The sequence below is a fragment of the Macrotis lagotis genome, chromosome X (assembly GCF_037893015.1).
Source record: "Macrotis lagotis isolate mMagLag1 chromosome X, bilby.v1.9.chrom.fasta, whole genome shotgun sequence".
Lineage (NCBI taxonomy): Eukaryota > Metazoa > Chordata > Mammalia > Peramelemorphia > Peramelidae > Macrotis > Macrotis lagotis.
In genome coordinates, this window is record NC_133666.1 from 29,704,299 (window position 1) to 29,721,425 (window position 17,127).

At 37.4% G+C, this 17,127-nt stretch overlaps 1 protein-coding gene across 2 annotated transcripts in view; it reads left to right on the forward strand.

Annotated features, from left to right (window-relative positions):
- CCDC160 (coiled-coil domain containing 160) overlaps positions 1 to 17,127 on the forward strand; it is a 116,586-nt gene that overhangs the window by 60,332 nt on the left and 39,127 nt on the right. Inside the window, exon 6 of one of the 2 annotated variants that reach the window (XR_012471605.1) lies at positions 1 to 17,127. This exon is cut by the window's right edge and continues 35,895 nt beyond it. The exons of the other annotated variant lie outside the window; for it this stretch is intronic. The gene's annotated coding sequence lies outside the window, so the exon portion shown is untranslated. 2 annotated transcript variants of the gene reach the window in all.

The window sequence follows — 17,127 nt, forward strand, 5'->3', positions numbered from 1 at the left end:
GAATCATGGGCTTCATTCACCTACCACAGTATGTTGAGTTACTCCCTAATCGACGGTGCCTCTCCCTTGCTTCTGGACACCAGACCCTTGGAATAAAACTGGACTCACTCCAGAGTCCATGTCCCATGAACACCCAATGGAAATCATTTATTCCCCATGGAAATGGCCATATGACAGTGCTATCCTGACTGAAGCTGGGAAGGGGATTTCATCAAGAAAGCTTCACCTCTCTAGAACTATCCAAACTCTGATCCAGGTGGTTTCCAGTATACTTATTTTGTGAATAGTATATGACTGAGAACTTGTCATTTTCCCTTATGCTAACTCTGCTTCTTTATACCAGAATGTCAAAGATATTTATATTATCTTTCATTTGACATAACCTTCATTTCTGAAGATTCCATCCCTACCCCATAACAAGAGAGTCAGCCCTTATATTAAAGAAATATAAAATGCAATCACACATAAACAGTTGGGGATTATCCCCCAAGTTCTGCTGCTCTATGACCAAAAGAATAGGCTCATTTTTCTCATATCTCTTCCAGGATCAACATTCTTAGTCATCACAGCTGCAAGTGCATGTACTTTCAGTTTTCAGTTTTTGATATTTTCCTCTCCAGGCTGCACTCCTAACCTTCCAGATTTTCTCTATCATGCCATAGTAAACTTATCACCCTAGAAGTTCACTCCATTGGAAGCAGATCCCATTGCTGGGTTCTTCCTTTGATTGGTTGGTTCCTGTCAGAGCCTCCATTCTAAGGAAAGGGTCCAGGTCAGCCATGTCTTCATTCTTCCCTGATTCTCTAGACATTTTCCATCATGCTAGGAGAGTTTCTTCATTCTGAAGTTTAGTCTTCACTGGCCTCCCATTAGAGATATCCTCTGCCCTATGGACCCTTCCTCTGATGGTCAGTTCCTACAAGAAACTTCATTTTAAGGAAAGGCAGGCCAAGGTCAGCCAGGTCTTCATTCTTCCCTGGGCCCCATTCCTGACTCTACAGACATTCTCCATTATGCCATAGCAGTCCTGCAGCTTCATCATGCTGGAAGTTCCCTCCTCACTTGATTTCACTGGAAGTACCCTTTCTCTGACTGGTTTCTTCCTCTCAGAACCCCTCCTCTCTAGATTTCACTCCTGATTGCAGAATTTCTTCACCATACCACAGATGGAAATCCTTGAAGGTTCACTTTGTCACTAACTTCCCACCATACAAATATATTCCACGCTTGGGAGCCTTTTCTCTGATTGGTCAAGTCCTGTCTGAACCTCCATTTTAAGTCAATGCTAGCCATGACTCCATTCCTCTTTGAGTTGTAATCCTACATCTTCCAGACTTTCTCTCCCATGCTCTAGCAGCCTTCTTGCCTTGGAAGTACAGTCTATCCCTATAAATTCCTCACCCTGGAAATTCACTCTGTTCCTAGATCTAGCCTAACTCTCATCCATCAGATTTTTAGCATCCTCATTTGGCCAGCTACATAGGACCAGAGACTTGCCATTTTCCATACCACCACTGACCCTGCTTTATTACAGAATGTCAAAAGTATTTCCAGTCCTTTCCTTTTAACATTAACTTCATTTTCAAATATATCCCTGCATATCTTCCACACAAATAGGACTTACATCACTGAATAAAACAACCAGAAAAGGCACTTCAGAAAAAGGGATCCATCCACAAACGTTTTTGGATTGTTTAGGTGATATTTCACACCAAAAGTCTTGATACTATATACTCAAAAAAATCAGCTATTTTCTTTTACCTCTTCTCCAGGACCAAGATGATTGGTCATCATAATTAAAATGTGTGCATTTTCTCTTTTTGTGCTTTTTGGGGATAGTTTTCAAGTCATAGTATACATTGTTATCCTATCTTGAGGATCATCCTTCTGCACCGATTCATATGTTTTTCCATGCCCCGCTCTGTCTTTCCTACTTCTACTTCTATATATTGCAGGAATGATGAGCTTCATTTCCCCCAAAACACAGTATGTTGAAATCTCCCCCAATCAATATGCTTCTTTGCTGCTTCTTGACATTATCCCCCCTGGATTCAAACAAGACACCCTCCAGAAACCATGTGACCCCATCTTCAATGAAGAAATAATGAATTTCCCCATTGGAAAGAGACCAAGAGTAGGGCTTTCATGACTGGATCTAGGAAGGAAAATTGACAAGGAAATTTCAGATCTTGACTTAGACAACTTCTGACCAGCTTGGTTTCAAGCACCCACAATTAGACCAAGAAGGGATGACAGATGATATTTCATTTTCCCCCTTGAAGCCCTGCTGACAACATAATGTAAAAACCTTTCCAGTACCTTTTGTTTTGATATTATTTTCATTTCCAAATATGTCCCTTTTATCCTATCCAAAAGAAGTCACGACATATATCAAAGACAAACAAGAAAAGCAGGAGGAGCACTTAATTTAAACTCATCTATACATATAAAATGAGTCTGCAAATTTTGACTATATTCCATTCCCTAAGTCTTAGCCCTCTAGAATTAAACAAAGCAAGGGTAATCAAACTCTGACCCAGCCAGGCTCTAGCACTCAAAATTGTCCAACAGCATAAAGCCAGGGACTTGTCATTTTTCCATAATGATGACTATGCTTTTTTATGAGATAATGTCAATATGCTTCTAATTTCTGTTATTTTGATATCATTTTCATTGCTGAATGCATCTCTCCTGATCCCTTCACTATCTAGACAGATAGACCTTGTATCAGAGAAGGGAAAAAGTACATAGAAAGCACTTGAAAAATCATTTACACAAAGGCTATGATTGATAGTGTAGGCCAGAGGTGTTAGACACATGGCCTCTGTGCTGTTTGTGGCCCACAATGCTCCCAAGTATAGCCCAAACCAGTTTAAAACATAATTGAGAATTATTTAACAAAATAAATAAAAATAGAATAAAACACAGATAATATTACATTTTAAAACAAGCTCAATATGTAGCCTTCAGGGATCCTTATATATGGTTTAGTGTATCCATTTCTATTTGGGTTCCACACCAAATGTCCTAGAGCTCTATAGACAACCAAAGCAGAGACATTTTAACACACTGATTATACCACTTTGTTTTGCCAAAATATCTAAAACCTTTGTTTGGATGTCATTCTCAATTCCATACATAGCCTTACCAGACTCATATGCATAAAACCAACCATTATGAATGAATGTCAATTTCAGAGAAATCTCACACTCAGTGTGCCAGGGCTCAATAAATAAGTAAAGCACAGATATTTTACCCTCTGGTGACAGTGTTTAATTATGGATAAATATCAACAGTAGTCTCAGTACCCTTTAGTTTAATATCATCTCAGCTTTCAAAGGTTTACTTAACTGTTATATTGTCAAGGCAATGATTTTATGTCAAGAAATCACTAAAAATCAAGTGCCCATTATGTGCAAGGTGCTGTGGTTGATGCTGAAAGAAACAATGCAAGGAAATCATGTCGAACAAAAATGACTTCACCTAAGCATCTAGTGAGCACTTAAGCACAACCCAAGCCCTATCCTTTCATAAACTTCCAAAATAAATACTTTCTTTCTGTAATGCTCCTGTAGTGTCAGATCCTCGTACATTCATATTTCATACTCAACAGGGCAGATCTGAATAGTCAATTAACAAGTACAGACTTATGTCTACTAATGGTGTCTTCATTTACAGTTAGAATGTGAACCAGACTTTAAGTATACATTAAATTGAAATCCAATTCAATCCCAAACTTAGCCTTTGCTATGTTTTAATCAGAGAGTGAAATGTACAATAAAAATGAAACTTCATAGGCATGAAGGAAGGAAGGAAAGAAAGAAATAAAGAGAGAGAGAGAGAGTTGAGAAAAGGAAAGAATGAAGGGAAGTAAGAAAGGAAGGATGGTAGAAAGAAAAAGAAGCAAATACAAGCCATCAGTCTTTCTGGCCTTCAGCACAGTTTAAGTTGGTGGTTTTGTCATGATCCAACAGCAAAGGAAATAAAACGTTAGAATGTACAAAAGCATATACATTCCTTCCCAAAACTCTCCCCAAGAATAACAAACTTACTTAGCATGATTTCATGACAGTAAATTTCCCTTGTTTTTTCAAATTCAATTTTTATTTCAGTTTATATAAGATTTTCTTCAATTTCTTATTATTCTTTTGTATCATTTCATTTCAGTGTTCTGATTTCTCTCTTTCCACTCATCCTCAGTAGGTTTTCTGATACCTCATTGCTTAATGGTTGCCTTGACATACCAATGTATCCAGAGCTACTCTTAGATCCAAATCCATCACCTCTTTTTCCAACATGGGTTCAAGAAATCTCTAAGTTCATTCCAGTCTTTCAAGACCTCCCTCCCCATCCTCCCAAACCTACTTTCTTTTCTAGAATGAATGTGTTTGATGCTGTACCATAGGATATTAAGCCACTCTCAAATGCAAGAGCTCCTACCCTTCACTGCTACCCTACCTTCATGCAAAATCATTGGCATACCACCACCTTTCAGTGACTACAACCCATATAGAGAGAAAACTGATTCCCCATGGCAGAAGGTTGGGAGGCCAGGCAACCCTGGCTGAAAAGGAGAAGAGAAAATCAGGGAAGGCTCTATAGCTCCCATATCAACCTCCATCCAAAACAATGTCTAGCAAAAACAATTGGCCTGCAGCTCCACCCTGGCAACATATCATTTAATCTACAGGTGATCCATTTTTGATTTCCTATTTACTCCATATTTCTGTTAGTGAATTTTAATTTGACCCACAATGACAATTACCTTCATTTATCTTTACTTATACAAATGCCAGATATGGAATCCAAGAATGAAAAATAATTTTCAGAAAAAGCATTCCAGAAAAATCAGGTAAATATCAGCCAGGAGAGACATTTTCATTTTCCCCATGGAAGCACTGTCCCACAAAGTTGAATAGACAAGGAAACCTGGAACATTCTTTCTCCTAAAGAACCCCTTTGCTTTACAAATAATATCAGCCAAATTATCAACATACAGTAATTTGAAAAGACATTCAATTCCATATATATTATTGGATATCTTGTGATCTGAATCAAAAATTTCAATAAAAATGAAATGCAAACGCATATTTCACTGTGCCCCCCAAAACAGTGAGACAATCCCACTCTGCTCATCCTTTTGGTTGAAATTTGTGCAATTTATAAAGAATTGGTGCCCTCGAATTCCATTTAGCCTCACATGTCTTGGATAGCCTCCTGGCTCAGTCTTAGTTTATAGCATTAAATCGCACCTGTTCAATTTGCGTTTTTATCAATGCTATATTAATTTCAAATTTATTTTCCTCATTAAAAAATGACTTCATATGGATTGATTTTGTCCCTCCAGTGCTCTCCATATATCTCACTAGCTCATCTGATACTTCATTCGTTCAAGAGTCACCCCCAGATCCTAGGGCTTCACAAACTCCTTTCCCAAAATGTGTTTAGGCAATCTGTAAGTTAATGTCAGGTCTCTCTCCTTCCTTGAAAATATCCTCTCTTATACCAGAGAAGTCATGTGCTTAATAACATAACTTAGAATCATAAGGGAATATTAAATCTAAGAGCTGCCTGTCTCCTTTCTTACTTTGAGCTCAGGCAAAATCTTAAACACACTATCACTTATCACTGACCACAAACCCTATATGGAGGTAAAAGATCATCTTTTGCTTAGAGTTCAATGCCTGGAAGCTCTAGTGAGACCTGGAAAGAGGAAATGTTGGAAGGATTCCCAGTTCTCCCTTACTCACCATGGAGCAAATCCAACCCACCAAGCCCATTTCATTTTGCCTACAGATGACCTCTTATTGATTACCATTTTTTCTCCACATTTCTCACTTATTTTATTTTGATTTGGCCTTCATCTTCAAATCTTTCTTTCATTTTTTGCCTATCCAGAGAGTCATACATGATATCTATAGGTAAGGAAGCATTTCATTAAATGCTTTTCAGGAAGACCAGTTACATGTGAGGGGACATTGCAGGTTCCTTCATATTCGACACCATTTTTAAGACCCGAATAGCAAACAAAAGGTGTCTCATTTTGCCCACCCATTACTTCATGCCCGAATGTAAACCAGATTGTCACTATCTATACATGTGAAAGCAAATTCAATTTCAAGCAGAGCCTTTGCCATCTTGTAATATGAGACTAAAACATGGAATCACAACAAAATTTCCCTAGGCAAAAAATAAAAAAAAAACAATAAAAATAGCAAAAGAAAATACTTAGAAAAATCCATCAGACTATCTAGCTGTCCTCAGAGTTTGAATTTATGGTTTGCTCATGATCCCACAAACAAAGAAATCCCTCTTTATAAGCATGAAAGCACATATATTCCATCATAACATTCTCCTCAAGGATAACTAACTTATTCAGTCTAATTTTATAACTTTAAAACTCTCTTTATTTTAAAATATAATTTTCTCTTAATTTGATACAAGTTTTTTTTTCTGTATTTCTTTTGTATTATTTTATGTCAATTTATTTCAGTATTCTGATTTGTCTCTTCCTTCTACTCAGTATCCTTTCTAATACCTCATTTCTTGACTGTCATACCACATTTTGGGGACTCACCCTCAAATTTATCATCTGCCAGCACCCATTTTTCCTACATAGCTTCAAACAGTTCTTTAATTGATTGCTGTCTTCCCAGGTATCTCTCTATCTTTTCAAGTATCTCCTTTCATTCCAGAGAGGTGATGGGTTTCATAACCTGTTATTGGATGTTTGGCCACTCTCAAATGGAAGAGCTTCCTGGGTAGCTTCATGACTACCCTGGGCTCAGGAAAAATCTTAGGCACACTACCAAATACCAGAGACCACAGGCCATATATGGAGCAAACAGATGCTTCATTTAGTAAAGTTGGGAGTCCAGGCAAGAACTAAGAAGAGGAATGCCTATAAGGAATTTCAGATTTCTATTACTTCCAAACACAGGTGTCCACAGGGGACATGTCATTTTTCTGACATGTGAGCCCTTCTTGCTTTCCTTTTTCCTGCAACTTTCTCATTTATTTTCTCTCAATTTGGCCTACATTTTCAAATTTCTTTTTCATTGTTTTCTAGTCAGAGAGCCAGACATGATATTTCAAAGAAGGAGAATTTTATTAAAGGCTTTTAAGGAAAGTCAGTTACATGGAAGGTGGCATTGCCAGTTTCATTAATATACCATACACATTGGTCCATACCCGAATAGCCAACAAGATTTGCAGCCTTGTGTCTACTCATGACACCCTTACTTAAAACTAGATTGTGAACCAGACTTTAAATATGCATTAATTTGAAATCCAATTCAGTTCCAAACTCATCCTTTTTCTACCTTCTAATCTGAGAGTGGAATGTGCAATCAAAATGAAACTTCATAGGCATGAAGGAATGGAGGAAAAGAAGAAAGAGAAGGAAAGAGAGAAAGACAGAAAAACAGACAGGAAGGAAGCAAGCAAGCAAAAAAGAAAGAAAAAACAGAAAGGAAGGAATGAAGGAAGGAAGAGAAAGAGAGGAAGAAATGAAGGAACGCAAAAAGAAAAACAAAGAAATAGTAGCCATCAGCTTTTCTTTCCTTTAACACAGTTTTTACACTGGTGGTTTCATCATGCAACCAAAGTAACACTTTAGAATATAAGAAACTAGGTACAGGGGTGGCTAGGTGGTGCAGTGGATAGAGCACTGGTCAGTAGTACCTGAGTTCAAATCTGACCTCAGACACTTAATAATTACCTAGCTGTGTGGCCTTGGGCAACCCACTTAACCCCATTTGCCTTGCAAAAAAAAAAAAAACCAAAAAAAATAAAATAAAAAAGGAACTAGGTACATTCCTTCCCAAAACTCTTCCCAAGGATAAAAAACTTAGCATAATTTTATGATATTAAATTTCTCTTGTTTTTTTGTTCCAAATTCAATTTTCATTTGTTTATGCAATCTTTTCCTTAATTTCTGATTATATTTTTATATCATTTTGTTTCAGTGTTCTGATTTCTCTCTTCCTCTTTGTCTTCAGTAGGCTTTCTGATACCTCATTGTTTAATGTTTACCTTGACATAACCAGTGTATCCAGAGTCATCCTCAGGTCCACATCCTTCCATCACTCCCTTTTCCAACACGAGTTCAAGAGATCTCTAAGCTGATCCCAGTCTTTCAAGACCTCTTTCCATCCGCCAAAGCGTAGTCTCTTGTCTAGAATGAATACTTGTTTGATGCTGTACCATAGGATACAAAGCCACTCTCAAATGCAAGAGATTCCATACTTCACTACTACCCTGCCTTCACCCAAAATCATAGGCATATCACCTCCTCCCAGTGACCACAATCCATATAGGGAGGTAACTGGCATGGCAGAGTTGGGAGGCCAGGTAGGCTTGTCTGGAAAGAGGAAGCAGAAATCAAGGAAGGATTTGAAGTTTCCACATCAACCTCCACCCAGAGCGAGGTCAAGCAAAAACAATTAGCTAGCAGTTCCTCCCTGGTGACATATCATTTGACCTACAGATGACTCATTTTTGATTTTCTATTTCTCCCATATTCCGTAGGTATTAAATTTTAATTTGCCTCTCATTGACAAATATCTTCATTTATCTTTGCCTATGGAAAAAGCCAGCTATGTAATACAAGAATGAAAAAGAATTTCCAGATAGAGTGTTTCAGAATAATCAGGTACCTATCCCCTAGGAAGAATATTTCCATTTTCCCAAGGGAAGCTCTGTCCCATAGTGCTAAACAGACAAGGAACCCGGGGCATTCTGGCTACTAAAGAAGCTTCTTGTTTTATAGAGAATGTCAGTCAAAGTAGCAAAATCCAGTAATTTGAAGACATTTGATTCCAAACATACCTTGGATATCTGGTAATCTAAACCCCAAATTTGGATCATAAGGTTATGCAAAAAAAAGGCAATGCAGATGCCCTCTTTCCCATGTCCTCAAAAGCATTGAGAGAATCCTACTCTGCTCATGCTTTTTCCAGAAATTTGTGCGATTTTAAAATAACTGGTGTCCCAGAACTGGTAAACAGGTAAATAGGTAAATTCCATCTACCTTAACACTTCATGGATAACATCCTGGCTCAGCTTCAGTTTGCAACAATAAATTGCACCTATTCATTTTGTGTTTGTATCAATACTGTATTAATTTCAAAATATATTGTCCTAGTTAAAAAACAAACAAAGATAGCTCTCGTTGTGCCTCTCCATTGCTTTCCATCATTCCCACGAGTTCATCTGATACTTCATTCCTTATGGGTTGAAATTCCTGATTCCACATTTAGGAGTCACCGCAAATCCTAGTGCTTAATAAACTTCTTTTGCAAAATGGGTTTAGGCAATCTCTAAGTTAATGTCAGTCTTCCAAGGCCTATCTCCTTCCTTGAAAGCATCCTCTCTTATACTAGAGAAGTGATATACTTGATTAATAGCAGAACTTAGGATCATGAGCTACTCATATCTAAGAGCTGCCTGCCTCCTTTCTTACCCTGAGCTCTGGCAAAATCTTGAGCACACTGACACTTATCAACATCCACAAACCCTATATGGAGGTAAAAGATTCTCCATTGCCTAGAGTTCAAGGCCAGGCAGCCCTGGTGAGACCTGCAAAGAGGAATTGTTGGAACAAATCTCAGTTCTCCCACACCTCCCACATTGGTAACCAATTCTTTGGAGCAAACCTAATTGGGTAAGAGCTGCCCATTTCATTTTGCCCATAGATGACCCCTTCTTGATTTCTTTTATTACTTCCACATGTCTCAGTTATTTTATTTTAATTTCCTTATTTAATTTCCTTCCTTTTCAAAACTTTCTCTCATTTTTACCTATTCAGAGAGTCAGACATGATATCTACAGGTAAAGAAGCATTTCTCACAATACTTTTCAGGAAGATTAGTGACACGGGACACTGCCAAGTTCCTTCATGTTCCATATAGTACTTCCATGACCCAAATAGCAAACAATAGGTATCACATTGTGTCCTTTCATGAAGCCATTTCTTGCCAGAATGCAAACCAGACTATCACTATCTATCTATGTGAAAGCAAATCCAATTTCAAACAAAGCCTTTGCCATCTTGCAATCTGAGACCAAAATGTGGATCACAAAATCATAACAATATTTCCTAGGCAAAAAATAAACAATTAAAAAAACCAAAGAAAATACTTAGAAAAACCCATCAGACTATCTTGCTGTCTTCAGAGTTTGAAATTATAGTTTGCTCATGATCCCACAATCAAAGTTTACCCAATCTAAATTTAAGAGTTTAAAACTCTCTTCCTCAATTTCAAATATAAATTTCTCTCAATTTGATGCAACTTTTTGCTATATAACTTTGTATTTTTTATATCAATTTATTTTAGTCTTCTGATTTGTCTCTTCCTTCTCATTCTCAACAGGCTTTCTCATACTTCATTCCTTAATGGTTTCCTTGACACACCACACTTTGGGGAGTCATCCTCAAATCCAGAATCTTCTAGCTCCCATTTTTCCCTCCGTCTCATGCTCAGTAGGCTTTCTCATTCTTCATTCCTTAATGGTTTCCTTGACATACCACACTTTGGAGAGTCATCCTCAAATTCAACATCTTCTAGCTCTCATTTTTCCTACATAGGATCAAGCAGACCCTTAGTTGATAGCTGTCTTTCCAGCCTCTCTCTATCCTTTAAAGCATCCTCTCTCATCACAGAGAAGTGATGGGTTTCATACTTTATTCACAGGATGATCAGGTAATCTCAAATATAAGAGCTTTCTGGGTAGCTTCGTGGCCACCATGGGCCCAGGCAAAAATTTAGGAAGATTACCACTTTCCAGGGTTCACAGGTCATATATGTTAAAAATAGATTCTCCATGTGGTAGAGTTAAGGAGACCAAGCAATCCAGGCGAAAACTCAGAAGGGAATGCCTGTAAGGAATCTCAAATCACCATTTCTCTCAACTTTAGGAACAATTTTTTTCAAAACATAGATGGCCACAAGCGCCCCACAGGGGATGTTTCATTTTCCCTGCATGTGGCCCTTTCTTGCTTTCTTTTGTCCTGAACCTTTGTCACTTATTTTTTCTCAGTTTGGACTACATTTTCAAATTTCTGCTTCATTTTTACCTATCCAGAGAGCCAGACATGATATCTAAAAGAAGGAGAATTTCATTAAATTCTTTTAAGAAAACTGACATTGCCAATTTCATTCATACACATTGGTTCAGACCTGATTAACAAAGAAGTGAAGCCTTGGCTCCATTCATGATGCCTATAATTAAAACTAGAATGTGGACTTCAAATATACTTTAATTTGAAATCTCATTCCATTCCAAACTTATCCTTTGCCACCTTCCAATCTGAGAGTGAAATGTACAATGAAAATGAAACTTCATAGGCATTAAGGAAAGAGAGAGAGAGAGAGAGAAAAACAGAGAGAGAGAAAAAGAGAGAAACAAAGAGACAAAGAAGGAAAGAAAGAGAAAAAGAAAAAAGAGACAAAGAAAAAAGCAAAGGAAGGAAGGAAATCATAAAGAAAAAAAACAAACAGAAGCCCTCAGCTTTTCTGGCTTTCAGCAAAGTTTATACTGGTGGTTTTGTCATGATTCAGCAACCAGAGAAATAACCCCTTTGAATATAGACAAATATGTATATTACTTCCCACACCTCTCCCCAAGGATAACAAACATGCTCAGCATAATTTTGTGATGTTTTACAATTTTTTCAAATTTGATTTTCATTTGTTTATACAATCTTTTTCTCAATTTCTGATTGTTCTTTCATATCATTTTACTTCAGTGTTCTAATTTCTCTCTTTCTTCCCATCCGCTGTATGCTTTCTAATATCTCATTGCTTAATGGTTGCCATAACATACTAGTGTATCCAGAACCACCTTCAGTTCCAAGTCCTTCAATCACCCCCTTTTATAAATGGATTCAAGAAATAGCTAAGCTAGGGGCAGCTAGGTGGTATAGTGGATAAAGCACTGGCCTTGGAGTCAGGAGTACCTGGGTTCAAATCCCGTCTCACACACTTAATAACTGCCTAGCTGTGTGGCCTTGGGCAAGCCACTTAACCCCATTGCCTTGCAAAAACCTAAACAAAAAAAATAGCTAAGCTGATCCCAGTCTTTCAAAGCCTCTCTCCATCCTTCAAAGCACAAGTTCTTGTGTAGAATGAATGTGTTTGATGCTGTACCATAGGATACTAAGCCACTCTCAAATGCAAGCACTTCTACCCTCACTGCTACCCTGACTTCATCCAAAATCATAGGCATACCACCACCTCCCAGGGACCACAGCCTATTTAGGAAGGTAACTCATTTCCCTGGCAGAAAGTTGGGAGGTAAGGCAGCCCTGGCTAGAAAGGGGAAGGGGAAATCTGAGAAGGATTTGCAGCTTTCCAAATCAAACTCCATTCAGAGCAATGTCTAGCAAAAACGACTGGCCACCAGCTCCACCCTGGTGACCTTTCATTTGACTTATAGATAATGACTCATTTTTTATTTCCTATTTCCCCATATTTCCTGGTTATTGAATTTTGATTTGGTCTTCTTTAAAAATTATCTTCATCATTCATCTTTTCCTTTGCAAATTCCAGATATGGAATAAAAAAGAATTTTCAGAAAGATTGTTCAAGAAAGAGTACATATATCTATTTTTCTTTCTCTCTTTCTTTCTACTAAAGATATCCCTTTACAAAGAATGTCAGCCAAATTAGCAACATCCAATAATTAAAAAGACATTCTATTCCAAACATAGTCTTGGATATCCTGTAATCTGAACCCCAAATTTGGATCAAAATGAAATCCAAGCACCCACTCTCCTGCCCCCAAAAGCATTAAGACAATCTAGCTTTGCTCATAATATTAGCTGAAATTTGGGCAGTTTTTAAACAACTCACACCTAAAACGCTAAAGTCTAGCAAAACAGGTAAATTTTATTTTTACCTTCACACTTCTTGGATAACTTCCTGGCTTAGTCTCAGTTTATAGCATTAAATTGCACCTGTTCATTTTATATTTTACTATTAGCTGTATTAACTTAAAAATATATTGTCCTCGTAAAAAATGGCTAAAAAAATACCATAGTGTACGTGATTTGAATTGTGTCCCTCCATTGCTCTTCATCATTCTCACTACTTCATCTGATGCTTCATTCCTTATGGATTGAAATATAGATCCCACAATTAGGAGTCACCCTCAATCCTAGTATCTAACAAATTTCTTTTCCAAAATGGGTTTTGGCAATCTATAAGTTAATGTCAGTTTTCCAAGACCTCTCTCCCTGCTTGAAAGCATCCTCTCTCATACTAGAAAGGTCATGTGTTTAATAGTAAATCTTAGAATCGTGAGCTGTCTGCCTCCTTACTTACCCTGGACTCAGGCAAAATCTCAAACACGTTACCACGTACCACCATTCATAAGTCCTATATGGAGGCAAAAGGTTCTTCTCTTCCTGGAGTTCAAAGCCAGGCAGCCCTGGCAGGACCTGTGCAGAGGAACTGTTGGAATAATTCTCATTTCTCCCTTACTCACTGTGTTTGGGACAAAAACTTTCAAACAAACCCAATTGGCCAAGAGCTACCCATTGGAGTCATTTCATTTGCCCACAGATAACCTATTCTTGATTTCTTTTTTTCTTTACATATCTCACATTTTATTTTAATTTGACCTTCATCTTCAAATCCTTCTCTCATTTTTGCCTGTCTGGAGAGCCAGGGTTGATATCTACAAGTAAAGAAGCATTTCATTAAATGTTTTTCAGGAAGGTCATTGACATGTGAGGGGACACTGCCAGGTAACTAAATGTTCCATAGACCATTTCCAAGAGCTGAATGGCAAACAAAAAGTGCCACATTTTGTCCAATCATGACACCATGACTTCATGTCAGAATGCAAACTAGACTATCACTATTTATACATGTAAAAGCAAATTCAATTTCAAACAGAGTCTTTGCAATTTTGGAATCTAAATCAAAATGTGGAAACACAATGAAATTTCCTAGGCAAAAAATAAACTAACCATATAAAGAACTAAAGAACATATTTAGAAAAAAACCATCAGACTATCTTGCTGTCCTCAGAGTTTGAGCTGATAATTCCACAACCAAAGAAATCCCATATTAGCATGAAAGCACATATGTTCCTTTGCAACACTCTTCTCAAGAATAACCATCTTAGGGGCGGCTAGGTGGCGCAGTGGATAAAGCACTGGCCCTGAAGTCAGGAGTACCTGGGTTCAAATGCAGTCTCGGACGCTTAATAATTACCTAGCTGTGTGGCCTTGGGAAAGCCACTTAACCCCATCTGCCTAGCAAAAACCTAAAAAAAAAAAAAAAAGAATAGCCATCTTACATAGCCTAATTTTTTGACTTTAAAACTCTTTTTCATTTTAATTTGATAAAAGTTTTTTCTGTATTTCTTTGTATTGTTTTATATCATTTTATTTCAGTGTTTTGATTTCTCTACTTCTCCTCAGTAGACCTTCCGATGTCTCATTGCTTATTGGTTGTTTTGACATACCAGCATGTCCAGAGTCATCCTCAGATCCAAGTCCTTCTATAACTCCCATTTCCAACATGGGATCAGGAAATCTCTAAGTTCATCCCAGTCTTTCAAAACCTCCCTCTCCATCCTCCCAATCCCACTCTTGTCTAGAATGAATGTGTTTGATGCTGTACCATAGGATAAAAGCCACTCTCAAATGCAAGAGATTCCATCCTTAACTGCTACCCTACCTTCATATGAAATCATAGGCATACCACCACCTCCCAGTGATCACAGCCCATATAGGGAAAGTAACTGATTCCCCATGGCAGAGATTTGGGAAGCTAGGCATCCCTGGCTGAAAAGGGGAAGGGGAATCAGGGAAGGATCTATAGCTCCCACATCAACCTCCATCTAAAGCAATGTCTAGCAAAAACAACCAGTCAGCAGTTTCACCTAGATGACATTTCATTTGACTGACAGATGACCGCTTTTGATTATCTATATCCTCCATATTTCTCAGTTACTTACTTTTAATTTGCCCCTCATGGACAAATATCTTCATTCATCTTTGCCTATGCAAATGCCAGATTTGGAATCCAAGAATCAAAAAGTATTTCCAGAAAAATCAGGTACATATCCCCTGGGACAAACATTTTCATTCTCCCAATGGAAGCACTGTCCCATAAAGCTAAGTAGACAAGAAAACCTGGGACATTCTATCTATTGAAGAATCCCCTTGCTTTGCAAAGAATGTCAGCCAAATTAGCAACAAAGAAATTTAAAAGATCATTCACTTCCAAACATATCCTTGGATATTCTGTAATCTGAACCCCAAATTTGGATTAAAGTGAAATGCAAACACACTCTTCACCAAATCCCCGAAAGCACTGAGACAATCCCACTCTGCTCATACTTAGAGCTGAAATTTGGGCAATTTTTAACTGACTGGCACCTTAGAACTCTAAAGTGTAGCAAAATGTGAATTCCATTTAACCTCACACTTCTTGGATAACCTCCTGGCTCTCAGCCTCAGTTTATAGCATTAAATTGCATCCTGCTCATTTTGTGCTTTTATCAGTTCTGTATTAATTTCAAATATATTGTCCAATTTGAAAAAAAAAATCATGGCTTTATGTGAATTGAGTTTATACCTCCATTGTTCTCCATAATTTACCTGATACTTGATTCATTATTGTTTGAAATTCCAGACCCTACATTCAAGACTCACCCACAAATTCTCCAAGCTCCTTTTTAAAAAAGGGGTTTAGGCAATCTATATGTTAATGTCAGTCTTTCAAGGCCTGTCTCCTTCTTGAAAGCATTCTCTCATACTAGAGAAATGGTGTGCTTTAATAACACACCTTTAGGATCAAGAGGAACTCATATCTAAAAGCTGCCTGCTTCCTTTCTTACCCTGAACTCAGGCAAATCTTAAGTGCATTACCATTTATCACTGCCTCCAAGTACTACATGAAGCTAAAAGATTCTCTTGGTAAGACCTGGGAGGAGGAATTGATGGAATGAATATCAGTTCTCCCTTCCTCCCCACATTGGAAACCAATTCTTCGAGCAAACTTAATTGGTCAAGAGCTGCCCACTGGGGATATTTCATTTTGTCTACAGATGGGCCCTTCTTGATTTCTTTTTTTCCTCATTTATTTTATTTTGATTTGGCCTTCATCTTCAAATCCTCCTCTCATTTTTGCCTATCTGGAGAGCCAAACATGCTGTCTATAAGTAAGGAAGCATTTCATTAAATACTTTTCAGGAAAATTAGTTACATGTGAAGGGGACACTACCAGGTTCCTTCATGTTCCATATACCATTTCCAAGACATGGATAGAAAAAAAAAGGTGCCACATTTTATCCATTTGTGACTCCATTTCTTCATGCCAGAATGCAAACCGGACTATTATTATCAATACATGTGAAAGCAAATTCAATTCCCCACCCCCCAAAAAAACTTTTGCCATTTTGTAATCTGAGAACAGAATGTGGAATCACAATGAAATTTCCTAGACAAAAATAAACAAACAAATAATATAAGGAACTAAAGAAAATATTTAGAAAAAAACCATCAAACTATCTTGCTGTCCTCAGAGGTTGAGCTGATGATTTGCTCATGGTCCTACAATCAAAGAAATCCACTTTATCAGACTGAAAACATATATATTCCTTCACAAAACTCTCCTTAAGGATAACCAACTTAATCTAATTTTGACTTTAAAACTCTCTTCTTCATTTTAAAATATAATTTTTTTCTCAATTTGATACAATTTTTTTAAGAAAGTTTTTATTTATTTTGAGTTTTACAATTTTCCCCCTAATCTTGCTTCCCTCACCCCCCCCCACAGAAGGCAGTCTGGTAGTGTTTACATTGTTTCCATGGTATACACTGATCTAAGTTGATTGTGATGAGAGAGAAATCATATCCTTAAGGAAGAAAAATAAAGTATAAGATAAGATAACTTTTTTCCCCGAAATTGAAGATAATATTCCTTGGTCGTTGTTCAAACTCCACAGTTCTTTCTCCAGATACAGATGGTATTCTCCATTGCAGACAGCCCCAAATTGTCCCTGATTGTTGCACTGATGGAATGAGCGAGTCCATCAAAGTTGTTGATATAAATTTTTGCTGTATTTCTTTGTGTGTTTAATAGTCATTTATATCACTCTTCTGATTTG